Source organism: Rhamphochromis sp. 'chilingali' (genome assembly GCF_963969265.1).
Source record: "Rhamphochromis sp. 'chilingali' genome assembly, chromosome: 5".
In the NCBI taxonomy this organism is placed as follows: domain Eukaryota; kingdom Metazoa; phylum Chordata; class Actinopteri; order Cichliformes; family Cichlidae; genus Rhamphochromis; species Rhamphochromis sp. 'chilingali'.
This window is the reverse complement of record NC_137932.1, coordinates 23,072,146-23,085,879: the sequence shown is the minus strand read 5'-3', so window position 1 is coordinate 23,085,879 and position 13,734 is coordinate 23,072,146. Positions and strand designations below refer to the sequence as shown.

At 52.1% G+C, this 13,734-nt stretch overlaps 1 protein-coding gene across 1 annotated transcript in view; it reads right to left on the bottom strand.

The window, feature by feature from the left end:
* Positions 1 to 1,275: 1,275 nt before the first annotated feature.
* Positions 1,276 to 13,734, bottom strand: part of LOC308396871 (uncharacterized protein) — a 33,085-nt gene continuing 20,626 nt past the window's right edge. Inside the window, exons 4-5 of the transcript XR_013971633.1 lie at positions 7,804 to 7,896; positions 1,276 to 2,534 (exon numbers count right to left, since the gene is read on the bottom strand). The gene's annotated coding sequence lies outside the window, so the exon portion shown is untranslated. The remainder of the gene's footprint in view (positions 2,535 to 7,803; positions 7,897 to 13,734) is intronic.

Below are 13,734 nucleotides of genomic sequence, written 5' to 3'. Positions count from 1 at the left end.
GACAGCTCCACCGGTTTTCTATTGGGTTGATGGCACACGAGGATATTTCTGTACGTCAGGTCTCGGTGTTGAACATGTCTCGCGTGTAGGTACTCCAGTCCTCTCAATGTATCCAATTCCACAATGGGTATCAGCGCCAGGTGCACGGCGCTGTCGGTGGAGGTGCTCGATTCGAGCCTCTGCAGGTTGTTCATCCTGGCCATGAATTCCTGTAAGGAGAATAGGGCTCTCTCCATCACGATCACGGCCCTGCCGCCTAACGGATACTGCGGTATGTCGCACCAATATCCTCCAAAGGTACGTAGTATGTTTGGGTGCTTCATCGAAACGCCTATGGCGATTTCTTCCACTTGAGTGGCGATGTGCGCGTATCGGTAAAACTGATCCTCTATAAACGGCAGGCTCCAGTCTGCCATTTCTGGGAACATGTTAACTTTTGCAACTTGCACGTTGGAGGTTTCCACGATGATGCCGAACCCGCCTCGGCCTAACAGCATACTGGGATCTTGCATTGACTGCTGAATGTCAATGGAACACTGCAGGTTACTGGGTAGTCCGCTGTACACGGACCAAGGGTTTACCGTAGTAGCTTCACAGTCAGCAACGTCGACGTACTCTCTATGGAAACTGTCTAGCGAGCTGGAGCGCTTTCTTTCTTTCGCGGGTGAACTGTAGCTTTGTGGTCGATGCACGTGGAGTATCGGGTGATCGCCCTGGATCCTCGGATGTATCTGTTGGTATGGTTGCGCGGTGAACGTGGGTAGGAACGAAGTGCGTCTGGTGTTTGTTTTGATCAGCCGGTTTGTATTGTCCAGTAGGTCGCTGACATTCTTAGAGTACGGGGCCGTAATCTTAGGGTTAGTCATGAGAAACACCACCACAGAGTTGTACTTACTGGATATCGCATTTATTATGTACACCAGGAGGTATTTTGTTTGCTTGCTGATTTTAACCTCTTCCTGTACGGCTATCTCCTGTATGGCTAACAGCTGCACATCGCTCCGATCTTCCTCTCGTATATATCTTTCCAGTTCGGCCACCGTGTCGCAACTGGGACCTGGCACGAATCCGCTTCGGCCGGTCTCCGAGACGACAGACAGTATCCCTTGTAGATCATTATAACGAAACGTCCTCACGTGAAACGGACTGTATTTTTCGACCAGATCCAAAAGCAAGTCGCAGTATCGTTTGCCCCTGCCGGAGCGCGCAGGGGCGGCCATTGGCAGAGCTGCGGGTCGTTGAAATACAGCGAATTCAGATTAATCTTCCGTCCTTTCTCTCTCTCGACAGGTAAATAAATATGAACTCTCGCAGAGAGATCACGTTTTCGGGTACAGCGACAGCCAACCTGTTTGAGTGTTTGGTGATGAGCGGCTCGCCTGCCACGGGCTACCTGCACGCCGCCTCGTTCAGGGATGTGAGGACACTTCAGATGGGCCTACAGCTTCTAAGGGACATGTGGACAAAGGTAGATGGGTTGTACGTCCCGAAATCCGACTTAGAATCCCTGCATGCGATGGAATATAAGAGCGCTGGATCCCACCCTCCGGATATCCCTCAGTGTATTGCAGTAGACGCGAGGAAACTGGCTAGATATTACATATATCTCCTTTTCCGTTACTGTGTCAGCGCAGCGGAGCACGGTTCGGCTGGCAGAGTTCACAAAGAGCACACGCTGCATCTTACGGACATCCCAACGTCTTGGATGCAATCTGTGACATCCACGAATTTCCCCTCCGCTCCTCCGATGATGATCGCACACCAGAGCGTTCCCGGCGTGCGCCAGCAGCAACAGCCTCAACCTAGTGGAATGACACAGGTGAATAGTACCCATCAACACGAACAGAGGTATACCGCTACACATGCTCAGGAACACTTGACGCTCCGTGATATTACACCGCAACAACATCATCGACACCAGCAACTCTATAACCCCGGCGACGTCCCACTTCGGCATACTCTAGCACACGAACAAACAGCAGCCGAACGTAACAGACAACTCACCTCGACGCACAAGGTCAACCCTGAGATCCCACCAAAGAAGCCCTGTGCTATTGTTGGGAAACGACCCCACGTGCAGCATCGCTCCGGAGGAGCTTATCGGTCCGCTGCGGAGAGCGATGACGATTAGAGCTCTCTCTACCTCACGCACACACACGCACACACACACACACACAGAGAGAACAGTGTAACAAACACACACACACACACACACACACACACACACACACACACACACACACACACACACACACACACACACACACACACACACACACACACACACACACACACATATATATACAGAAGCAGCTCTAATGTCAAACAACTATGGCTTTGCAAGGAAATAAGGTCGAGGTTGGTCGTTTCAGTGAAGGAATGTATGTCAAGTCTGAGCACCACGTACATGAAAGCCTGGCCAGAACATGTGGTGTGTGCATGGACGTCATACTTACCAAACAGAATCCCTCGGAGCGCGTCTTTGCCATCTTACCAAACTGCCAACATTGCTTCTGCCTGCACTGTATACGAACCTGGAGAAGAAAGACAGATGTTGTGTCATACAACGCGGCGAAGGGATGCCCTGAATGTCGGACTGTGTCCTTTTACTTCATACCGTCTAAATGCTGGGTGACAGATCAGGACGAAAAGAACGAGATCATCAGCCTCTACAAGACGAGTATTCTGTCCAAAATAACATGCAAATATTTTCTCAAAGGCAACTGTGTGTTTGGGCCGGACTGTTTCTACAAGCACAGTGCAGGATCGCCCAACAACAGACCACTGTTTTACTAGCGGATCGACACAGCCAGCGCAGAGAAGTGACTGTAGACAGTGTTACACGGCCTGCAAGGGACTGCAAGCGTCCTATTTGGAGATGCTGTGATTCATAATACTACTGTGCTTGTCTCTGGGTCGTGCGTTGAGGCTGCGTTTGGTATCTCGATGCCTCCCATTTGTACCTGCTGCATGTATCTACGCGTCTCTGTTTAACAGTCACTATTTTTGATGGTATTGCTGAATAAAATGTATAAAATCTTTTCTTTGTGTATGTGTGAATCATTTGACCCAATGTTTACTCGAACACTAACAAACAGAATCGCACTGCTGTTTAAATGTTGACAATAAAATTTTTTTATTACGTGCCGCAGTTGGTACAATATCGTCGTACATTTGTTGTCAGTCAAATAACTGTCATATGCACTTGTTACAATATCTTCATACATTAGTTGTCTTGCATTGTACAAGTAAAGTCCAGTCTTCTTCTCAACTCAAGTCTTCGTCTCACACATCGGTGAGACATACTTGGTTCACGAAGTTTCACTGGGGCTCCCAGTCTGGCTTTGACAGGAACCCGAGTCCCCTTCGAGGTGTACTGCTTATTCCTGCGTGGCGTATAGTACATATTCACAGCTTCAAACTCGTACGACAGGTTTCTGCGAATACGGTCCTTGCCGCCCGCACGCTTCAAATCGGACCGGTCTCGACGTCTCAGCCCGAGACGACTTTTAACCGGAGCTCTGGGTGGCACTGGCGACACGGCAAGCTGCGCCATGGGTGAAACGACCCCTTCTGTGGGATAGCCCCCTGTCTCTTGAGCCAGTGCAGACGTAGTCTCAATGCAGGTAGCCTCAGTCGTCCGGCCCTGGACTTTGTTCCACGCTTGCAAAGAGTTCTCGTGCGTTGTATCCATAAGTCGTTTTGAATACAACACGCTTCTAAGTTGGTTACACAATCTTTGATGGCGCTCGGCAAATTCTTCACCGTATTGATGCAGAGCGTGGTGACGCGTCATGCCCAAGAAGGTCGCGAAAGACGTGTTTTTAAACCGATCGCACAAATGTCCAAGGTTCCAGATGGTCAGGTAATGGTGCACAGCCATAGCTTGTGTACGAGGTGTAACTCGAGAAGCTGTGTTGGATGAGACTTTGTTTCTTGGGTGGATTGTCTTATACTCCGGGTCGGCCGGGTAATGTCGCCAGGTCGGCCGGGTAATGTAGCCAGGTCGGCCGAGTAATGTAGCTATGGACCCCCCCCCCTCCCCCCAGTGTGTTTGTGAGAATAAGGGGGTAAGTCGTCGACCGACTGACACAGAACACAGTGATCGTGGGAGCACAAAAAACACATAATACTGTTTATTTCCAAATAGTATGCGTTAAACACATGATACAGAATGAATGGTGATAACACAATTGTCATACTTTCAAGCAAGCTGCTCCTGTAGCAAGCCTATATTATGTTACATTTGCAAAAAACATTAGACCGCCAGGATGAACGCCAACATGCTCAGGGAGGCTATCACAACGGAGCCTCGTGTGGATAGTGTAGAACGCGAATATGCACCATCTCCGTGCATTGTGGTCTCGCCGTGTGCTGCGGTCGTGGTGTCGAAATACCGCGGGGTCTCTGTTGAGATCGTGAGCTCTTCGTCCATTGTGGACTCGCCGTGTTCTGTGACTGTGAGGACGATAAGGCATTCAAGCTCTGTGGGGTCTCTGGATTCACCTGTCCGAACCGTACACGAGTACAACCCTGTGTCAGCCACACTGACGTTCCTTACAATCACAGAAACGTTTCCGTTGTTCATGGATGGGTCCATCAGCCGCACTCTGCCGTGGAAGTCTGCGTGTTGCTTGGTCTCCTTTGCGTGTTGCTTGGTCTCATTTAAACGCTTATTCCAAACGTGAAACACGTATCTGTCATCGGTGTATCCTTCCTTCGTCCACAATGCGATCAGGTTGTCGTTGGTACGCCTCAGACTCTCACAGTGAAGAGCGACATCTTGTCCGCTCGTCGCGCTTACGTGTTTGGGATCTGATGGTAAGAAAAAAAAACATTCGAGTAGTCACACAGCGGGGTACGATCGAAAGGTGACAACCTTACTTTGGGCGTGCAATGGACAGTGTTCACGTAAAGCAAAGGCAAGAGTGTGCAATGCAGGCCATTAAACGTTGCAAGTGACTACATACCTGTTGTGTTGAGAGCCGTAGCTAGGGACAAGGCGCACAGCAACATCCAAAAGCACGAAAGGCGTAACGTTGCCATATCGTTCGCTGTCGATTCACCGAGGTTATTGTTAACGTGTGATACTTGTGGCTCCTATTACTGTCTGTGCCGTTCGGACTATATGAGTCTTAATAAAATACTCCCCCCTCCCCTCCCCAACCCCGACCTAGGTAGTTCGGATCCCCGACCTAGGTGAGTCGGATCCCCGACCTACAGTCAGACACACAAGCAAAAAAAAAACAAAACAAAAAAAAAAAACCACACAACAAGACCGACCGATGTGCTCAACGAGCGTTTTATTTCGATGTGACATATGAATTAGGCAGTGTGGTTCCTATACTCTACAACAACAAAAGGTTCACACAGTCTATCGTTCACCTGTAATACACTTCGCCCTGCACACGGACCATTTCGCCCCCTTGTTGTAACTCTTCTCTGGTGTGACACAACAAAAGGAAAGCATTGCGGACTCGCTGTGTCCTGCGGTTGGTGATAACACAATTGCCATACTTTCAAGCAAGCTGCTCCTGTAGCAAGCCTATATTATGTTACATTTGCAAAAACATTAGACCGCCAGGATGAACGCCAACATGCTCAGGGAGGCTATCACAACGGAGCCTCGTGTGGATAGCGTAGAACGCGAATATGCACCATCTCCGTGCATTGCGGACTCGCTGTGTCCTGCGGTTGTGGGGATGACATGACGCGGGATCTCTGTGCGTTCTCCGTGCATTGTGGACTCGCCGTGTCCTTCGGTCGTGGGGTCGAAATGGCGCGGGATCTCTGTTGAGACCGTGAGCTCTCCGTGCATTGCGGACACGCCGTGTGCTGCTGTTGTGGGCATGACATGACGCGGGATCTCTGTTGAGACCGTGAGCTCTCCGTGCATTGTGGACTCGCCGTGTCCTTCGGTCGTGGGGTCGAAATGGCGCGGGATCTCTGTTGAGACCGTGAGCTCTCCGTGCATTGCGGACACGCCGTGTGCTGCTGTTGTGGGCATGACATGACGCGGGATCTCTGTTGAGACCGTGAGCTCTCCGTGCATTGTGGACTCGCCGTGTCCTTCGGTCGTGGGGTCGAAATGTAGCGGGATCTCTGTTGAGATCGTGAGCTCTTCGTCCATTGTGGACTCGCCGTGTTCTGTGACTGTGAGGACGATAAGGCATTCAAGCTCTGTGGGGTCTCTGGATTCACCTGTCAGAACCATACACGAGTACAACCCTGTGTCAGCCACACTGACGTTCCTTACAATCACAGAAACGTTTCCGTTGTTCATGGATGGGTCCATCAGCCGCACTCTGCCGTGGAAGTCTGCGTGTTGATTGGTCTCCCTTAAACGCTTATTCCAAACGTGAAACACGTAACTGTCATCGGCGTGTCCTTCCTTTGTCCACAATGCGATCAGGTTGCCGTTGGTACGCCTCAGACCCTCACAGTGAAGAGCGACATCTTGTCCGCTCGTCGCGCTTACGTGTTTGGGATCTGATGGCAAGAAAAAAACATTTGAGTAGTCACACAGCGGGGTACGATCGAAAGGTGACAACCTTACTTTTGGCGTGCAATGGACAGCGTTCAAGCAAAGCAAAGGCAAGAGTGTGCAATCAGGCCATTGCACTTAAACATTGCAAGTGACTACATACCTGTTGTAATGAGAGCCGTAGCTAGGGACAAGGCGCACAGTAACATCGCAACACGGCAAAAACACGAAAGGCGTAACGTTGTCATATCGTTCCCTGTCGATTCACCGAGGTTATTGTTAACGTGTGATACTTGTGGCTCCTATTACTGTCTTTGTCGTTCGGAATATATGAGTCTTAATAAAATACTCCCCCTCCCCTCCCCAACCCCGACCTAGGTAGTTCGGGGTTGGGGTAGTTCGGATCCCCGACCTACAGTCAGACACACAAGCAAAAAAAAAAACAAACAAAAAACAAACAAACCACACAACAAGACCGACCGATGTGCTCAACGAGCGTTTTATTTCGATGTGACATATGAATTAGGCAGTGTGGTTCCTATACTCTACAACAACAAAAGGTTCACACAGTCTATCGTTCACCTGTAATACACTTCGCCCTGCACACGGACCATTTCGCCCCCTTGTTGTAACTCTTCTCTGGTGTGACACAACAAAAGGAAAGCTGAAATCATGTCGTCTCTGGTGTACTGACCGTCCACGGACCTTTTGCCGCCCGTGCTTACGACATCCAAGCCCTTCTGTGATTTTGTTATGGTGACCATGGACATTTCCTCTCTCAGTTTACCCAGTAGCAACTTGCCCTGCTCCGCGTGCATTTTGTCCGTCAACCTGTGATCCGGTAACGATATCACATCGTGCGACTCCAGCACGCTCGAGGTGATAGCTGTGGGGAGATTGCCACCCCTGCGAGATCGCTTGTACATGCCCACGTTCATAGTCGAACCCATTCGGTTGCTGGAACCGGCACCCTTGGTGTAGCCCATAGTCATTTCTACAGCGTTGGTCTTCTTCGTGGCCTCGGAAAGCACGGCCCAGCCTAGAGACATCACGGTGTCGCAGTAACAAAGCGCACCCTTGCATATGCCGGAGACCGCGCTGAGCACCATGTCGAGTTTGGTCTTGGCGCTGACGTGTTTCCCGAGCATGTATTTGTTGTTGACGTGAGACCATTTGCTGTAGAATTTGATCAAAGACCCCGAACCCAACAGCGATTGTTCCATCAGGTTCTTCACGTCCACGAGTGCGTTGACGTACGTGTTTTGTTCGAATACTATAACCACAGGAACTTCCTTCCACATGACTCTGGGCATGAGTACCTTCAATAGCCTGACGTGAGCGCACAGCAGAGCCGAGTACACGCGAGTCACTTGATCCAGGTCCGCTATTTCCAACTCCTCTAAGCCCACCACCTGTAAGGGCAAAGAAAAAAAAAAAGAAAAGGACATCGACACACACACATCATTGTCGGTCTGAGTAGATTGCGGACACACAATGTTTTGCGATACGTGTGAGATGTGCAGAAGAGACATCCGCCAGTTGCTCGCTGCTCCGTGGGACTATGTGATATCGCACTACGAATTCATGATCGTGTTCACCGCCTACCGCCGCAACATGACGTTCTACTCTAACATGGACTTGGGACAACTTAAGACCATGTATGCTCAACTGGTCTCGTACTCCCCTGCCAGGATCCTAGTGATCGACAAATTGGCGTCTACGTACAAGGCGCAGCACCGTCACGCCGCGGAGCTCGTCAGGCCCACCGTGCCTTGTACGCTGTCGGACGTTATAACCCTGGCGTTGGGCAACAGAGTGCCTAAGCGGTTCGTGCACGTTTGCATAGCCCAATGTAATTTTCTCAGTTACGACAATATGACATTGGCGTCTTTCGCGTCCGTAGAAGGCATCCGCGGCGGTGCTCTGAGATACATGGCTGTGTTACAAAGTCAGGGAGAGCGGGGGCGACGCGATCTGCACGTAATCATTTCCACCGCCATCACGGGGTGGATGATGAGATTGGCAGGTTTAGAGTGTACGTGCGGAACGTGGGCTCAGGTGATGGACATGGTGTCGTGCTCTACTGCGGATACCGAAACCTCGCTGACGTTACAATCGGAGGCCAGGGTGACCGCTTACATTTGTACACTGCTAGACCTCCACGCGGACGACTTGCCTCAGGGCGACACACAGGGAGACTCGCGACGACGACAACAACAACGGGCTAAGGTGGATTACGACTACGTGTTCGACGAACTGCTCGTGTCGGGCTTGTCAGCAGACGACCGCACTCACCGCCAATTGTCCGCCGCTTAGCTCCACGGCGCAGCACACTCCGGCGCAGGACTTGGAGCCTCCGCCGAACGTGGGGTCCATGCATATGTAGGCCCTGGCCACGCTACTCTGGACCATGCGTTCCAACTCCACGCAGTTGCTGGATAGGAACTTGTTTATGATACAAGCCTCGAACGGAGTAGTCGTGTCGCTCTTGGTGTCCGAAGAGGACGTGCTGCTGCTACCCGTCACCTCGCTCTCGAAGCCCCTAGGCACAATTATGTTCATCAGTTGCTTCAGATGGCTGTCTACGGAAATGTGCTGTGGACAGTAGATTCCCATGCAAACGCAGGTGGAGTCCGGGTCCCTGGCGTGGTGTTTACATTTGAAGCTCTGCGATACAACGTGATAGGCGGGTTCCCCGTCGTCCCCTCGGATGTCTGCTACTTTATTCAACCAAGGGGTGTTGTTGACGTGACTGGTGATGTGCACTTGTTTACGTCCCCTGAACGCTATATTGGGGAGAACGGCTAGTAGCACTTTGGAGCTGACGAATCCCACCTCGTCTACCAAGATCAGATCGGCGCTCTGGCCCCTACTCGCCTGTAACGAAAGCACAAAAACACACGGACAAAGTGCGATCAGAACCAACTGCGCGTCATCGCAATCGCGGCGAACGTGCATGCAACGGTCACAGAGGAATCGTGACACACAAGACAGGAGGAAAAAAAGGACAGGAAAAGAAGGGCAGACACACAGAAGACGGCGATGGGATCGAGGGATCCGGGTGCGAATCTCCTACCTATGGGGTTAATAGACGATCCCCAGTGGGTGAGCTATTGCGTCGAAAACGCATGCACGTTCAGCAGCAGCGAGGCCCTAGGACACGTGTGTCACGATCACTGTAGTAGACACGTGTGCTCCGGCCCGGGGTGTACCTTGGTGCGCGACATGGTGGACTGGACGAAACGTAAGAGGTTGCCTCCGCCAGAGTGCCCCGTCGAACAACTGTTGGTGTTCCGCAAACCGCAAGTGGAATTCAGAGCCTCGTACCACATGCCGTCCAGGGACCTCAGCCTGGAATTGGGATACGGAGGCCTGGAGTACACGTCCGGACAGAACACAGCGCCGCCTCGTAACACGGACCTGAACCAGATGATTTTGACGGCTTCGTTGCCGGTGACGGTGGCGCTTTTCGCCACGCTATTGACCCGGGAGTTTTCCGACGAGTACCGCCATGTACATTACGATAGAGGGTCAACCAGCACCTCTATCGGAGTGTTGTGCTCGCCCTGGATGGCCATTACCCTGTCCCTTGCCAAAGAGGTAGCATTTAGGTCTGCCTTTCCGCTGAGGTGCTCGAGGGAACATCTGAGCGTAATTCGCGACGCGGCGTTCGGCAACGCCGTGGCCGTGTCGACTCTCTTCGATTGCAAAGAGGGTAAAATCAACCGGTTCATGAGAAAACTGGCCGGCAAATACAATGACAAGCACGCAAGTCGCACCGGGTTCTACACGATGGTGGCCATGGTCTCCCTCTGCCTTTTCCCGTATTTAAAGCATCGTGTATTGGGTACTATGTTCGACAACAGAAATCTGGTGATCATGTTCTTTGACAAAACTACAACTAAGCACAATCAGTGGTCCACTTTATCCACGCACGTGCATCGTCACGCCAACGACGCGGCGTTCGCCAAGAGAGTGCATCTGACGAACCCGGACAAGCGAAAGAGGCTACCTACCGCGGTCAGCGCGATCTTGGATACGTACATTTCAAACGCAGTATTACAGCAAGAGATGGACGACAGAGACCTCGCAGATGGCGGACAATGCAACGACCCACGCTCACAGCACACGGAGGAGACCGCGGAGAAAGGATCCGTCTCCGACCGTGCTACCGAGCGGCAAACCAAAAGGCTCTCGTCGAGAAAACGAAAAGGCCCGTGTTACGGAGGATACTACGAGGACGAGGGCGAGCGAGTTGGACAGAAAGTGACAGTTACGCGTCGGATGCTCGACCTACACACGCCGTGTTAGAGTTCACGCCGTATGTTATGTAATGTCATGTTACGTTATGATGTTTACCCGATGTGTGAGCGAGTGAGCAAAAAAAAACAAAAAAAATAAAGCATCGTGTCATGAACACAGACTGGTGTCTTTTACTTTCTTTGTTGTCTTTATTGTCATCACCATTAGATTCATATACATGTTCATATACATGTTATACAGTACAACAAACAACAATTCCACCCTTAGACATGCACACAGTATGTACATATTGGGGTGGTATGCACAACGGCAAAATCCGTGGGGCTCACGGGCCGCATCGGCCCGTCCTCTTCTTTGGCCGTCTTCTAGGCGTTTTGGCAGCCGACACCGGCCTTTTCCACTTCACGGTGTTTTTCATTCGCTCGGTCGAAGGTTTGCGCCTCCGTCTCGACTGTCTTGATTCTTCGTACTCGCGCCTAAGGTCTTCGATGTGAACGGCGTGGTCTTCCGCCAGCGCCGCGTTGTGTTTCTCCAACACGTCTCGTTTCCATCTCATGTTCACCAAAACGGTCAGAGGCATGTAGCCGCATTGAACGAGTGTATCGTAACAATGTTCGGGTTCTGACATCGATATCTTGTCAACAAAGTCTTTCTTTAGCGCAATCCCGCAACGCAAGCAGTTCCAGAATGCGTGAGAAGGGCATGTAGGCCGAGGCCCAGGGCACTGAGCGTCGATCGCCTGCTGCTGCGGCCGGCGTTCCGCCGGACACTCTAATCCCGACGTGGTCTTGGTCGAACACGTAGATTCCGTCGGCGTCCATCTCGTCGGGCGAGTCCCCCATGCGCACGTGTCCATGGTCCAGCTGACGAAGCGTGCAATACGCCGCGATGTGCGAGAATAACCAGATCAGAGCCGACACCTTTCTGTTATAGTTTGTAGGATTTAGCGTTTTCCGCAATTGCAACTCCAGGGCCGCGTCCAGGGTCGACTCGACCATGAGCGAGCGCTTCACCGATAGCACGTTCTTCACCAGCATCGAGGCGCTTTCCACGGGAAAGCCGGACGCCGTCAGGTGTTTGAATAGCACGACTCTGTCGGCCACGCATCCGTACCTGGGGTTGTATCTACGCAGGGGTCCTATCATCGCCATGCACACGTACGACAGTAGCTTGTCGTTGTTGCCGGTCGTCGAGATGGACTTTAGATTCATGCGGAGGTCCTCCGTTTTCACGGACACCGCGGTCCTGTCCACGGGTGTCAGTGCGTAGTGGTCCGAGAGCAGCTGCGCTCTCTGTCTGCTTCTGTTCAGCGAGCCGTAAAACCTGTACAGCGACGCGATGGGATAGGCGCTCAGATACCGAGGCGTCTCGAGTTCCCGGAGAGTTCGAGTGTGCAAGCAAAGCTGATGGAATATTTCTTTGCCCATCGTCTTCTGTTTAATCGTTTCGTCTCGTCTCTTAAGCATCGCTATCTGCTCGACGAACTTGCCCGGGTTCGCGACGCGCTCGCCCTCATTCGTCTCGTCGGCTCCCTGATTTATGAACATGGTTCTACGAGGTCCCAGGCGGCACATTTCGCCGTTTCCGTCGATGTGAAAATTCACGTTCGCTTGTCGCGCCTCGTCCCGCGCGTAAGGTATGTGTTCGTGTCTGAGCGTGAAGTGACAACAGGAAATCTGCCTCCTGACTTGCTCCCACGAGTCCATCGTGATCTCGGTTTCAAAATAGCACTCGGGGCACTCTTTGGTGTCCACCGACAGTTCTGGCATGAACGGATACCGTAGCATTATTATGAAAAAGCCCTGTAACAGGTCCAGCGTTGCCACGGTCTCCTCTATAGAGCAAGTCACAAAGTCCCGCAGTAAAGCTCTGTAGACGTCCACGGCCGCCGACAACGTGATCGGTTGAGCTTGATTCGACAGCATGAAGTGAGATCTCTCTAGCGCTTGGATCGTAAGCCACAGCGTGTACTCGCCGACTTGTTTATCCGTCGGTTGCTCCGGAGTACGCGCGGAGGACTTGGGTTCGCTGTAGGACGAGGTGAAATCTATCAGCCTGGGGTCGATCGTTCCCGTTATTCTGCCTCGACAGGCCATGTCGTAAAGCTCTAGCGTGGTCGACGGAGCGTTCGAAGCGCACACTCTATCGCCCCCGGAGCCAACTTGTCCGCTATCGACAGTTTCCTCTCCCACTCGGCGAGACACAAACTCAGGCCCATCCATCTCGGGTCTCGCGAACTCGTAGGGTGTTTCACGTCACCTCGTTTGGCGAGATGCGGCCAATGTTGCATCAGTTTGCTGTACAGAGACACGCCGACACGGCATAGGAAATCCGTGGGGCACGGACAGTTGCTGAACCTTGCCGTTATAGCCCTAGGGAGAGCCACATTTCTGAATTCAGTCTCTAGCGTTTCGGGTAGCCGCTTGAAGGAGTACGCCGCAATTATTCCCCTTCGCTTAATACGAGGCGTTGTCACCACGACGACACGGTTAATGTCTCTGGCGATTGCTAGGGCTTGCTCGCGACCTCCCGGCGTAACAACTGCGACGGTTCTGCACGGGGTGCGGGCCATTGGTGTTATGTGATGGGATACCGCCACGGCGCACAGGGCTAGATTCAGCACATTGTCAGCCGCGGCATCCGAGTGCGCGATCCCACTCTCCTTCGCAAACACCGGCGTTAGCCCGCATCCGTACATCAGAACGGTGTACAAGTCGCAGGTGAGAGATCTGTAGTTGTACGGCTTGTAGAACTTGATCAACTTCCCGTTCTCCTGCAACTGCACTACTCCCGCGTAATCCTTGTTGTGGACGGGGTCGAAGAACACGTGTCCCTCGGTGGCAGGGGTAGCGTATGTAAACTCGATGGCAATGTGAGAATTGAGTACCAGCACACCAGCTGCAGCCTCGTCGTACCACTCGCAGCCCAACGTCACCGAATCCGAGTCCTCGGGCCTCGGGTCTGCCCGAGGGCGACCGTCGGAGTCC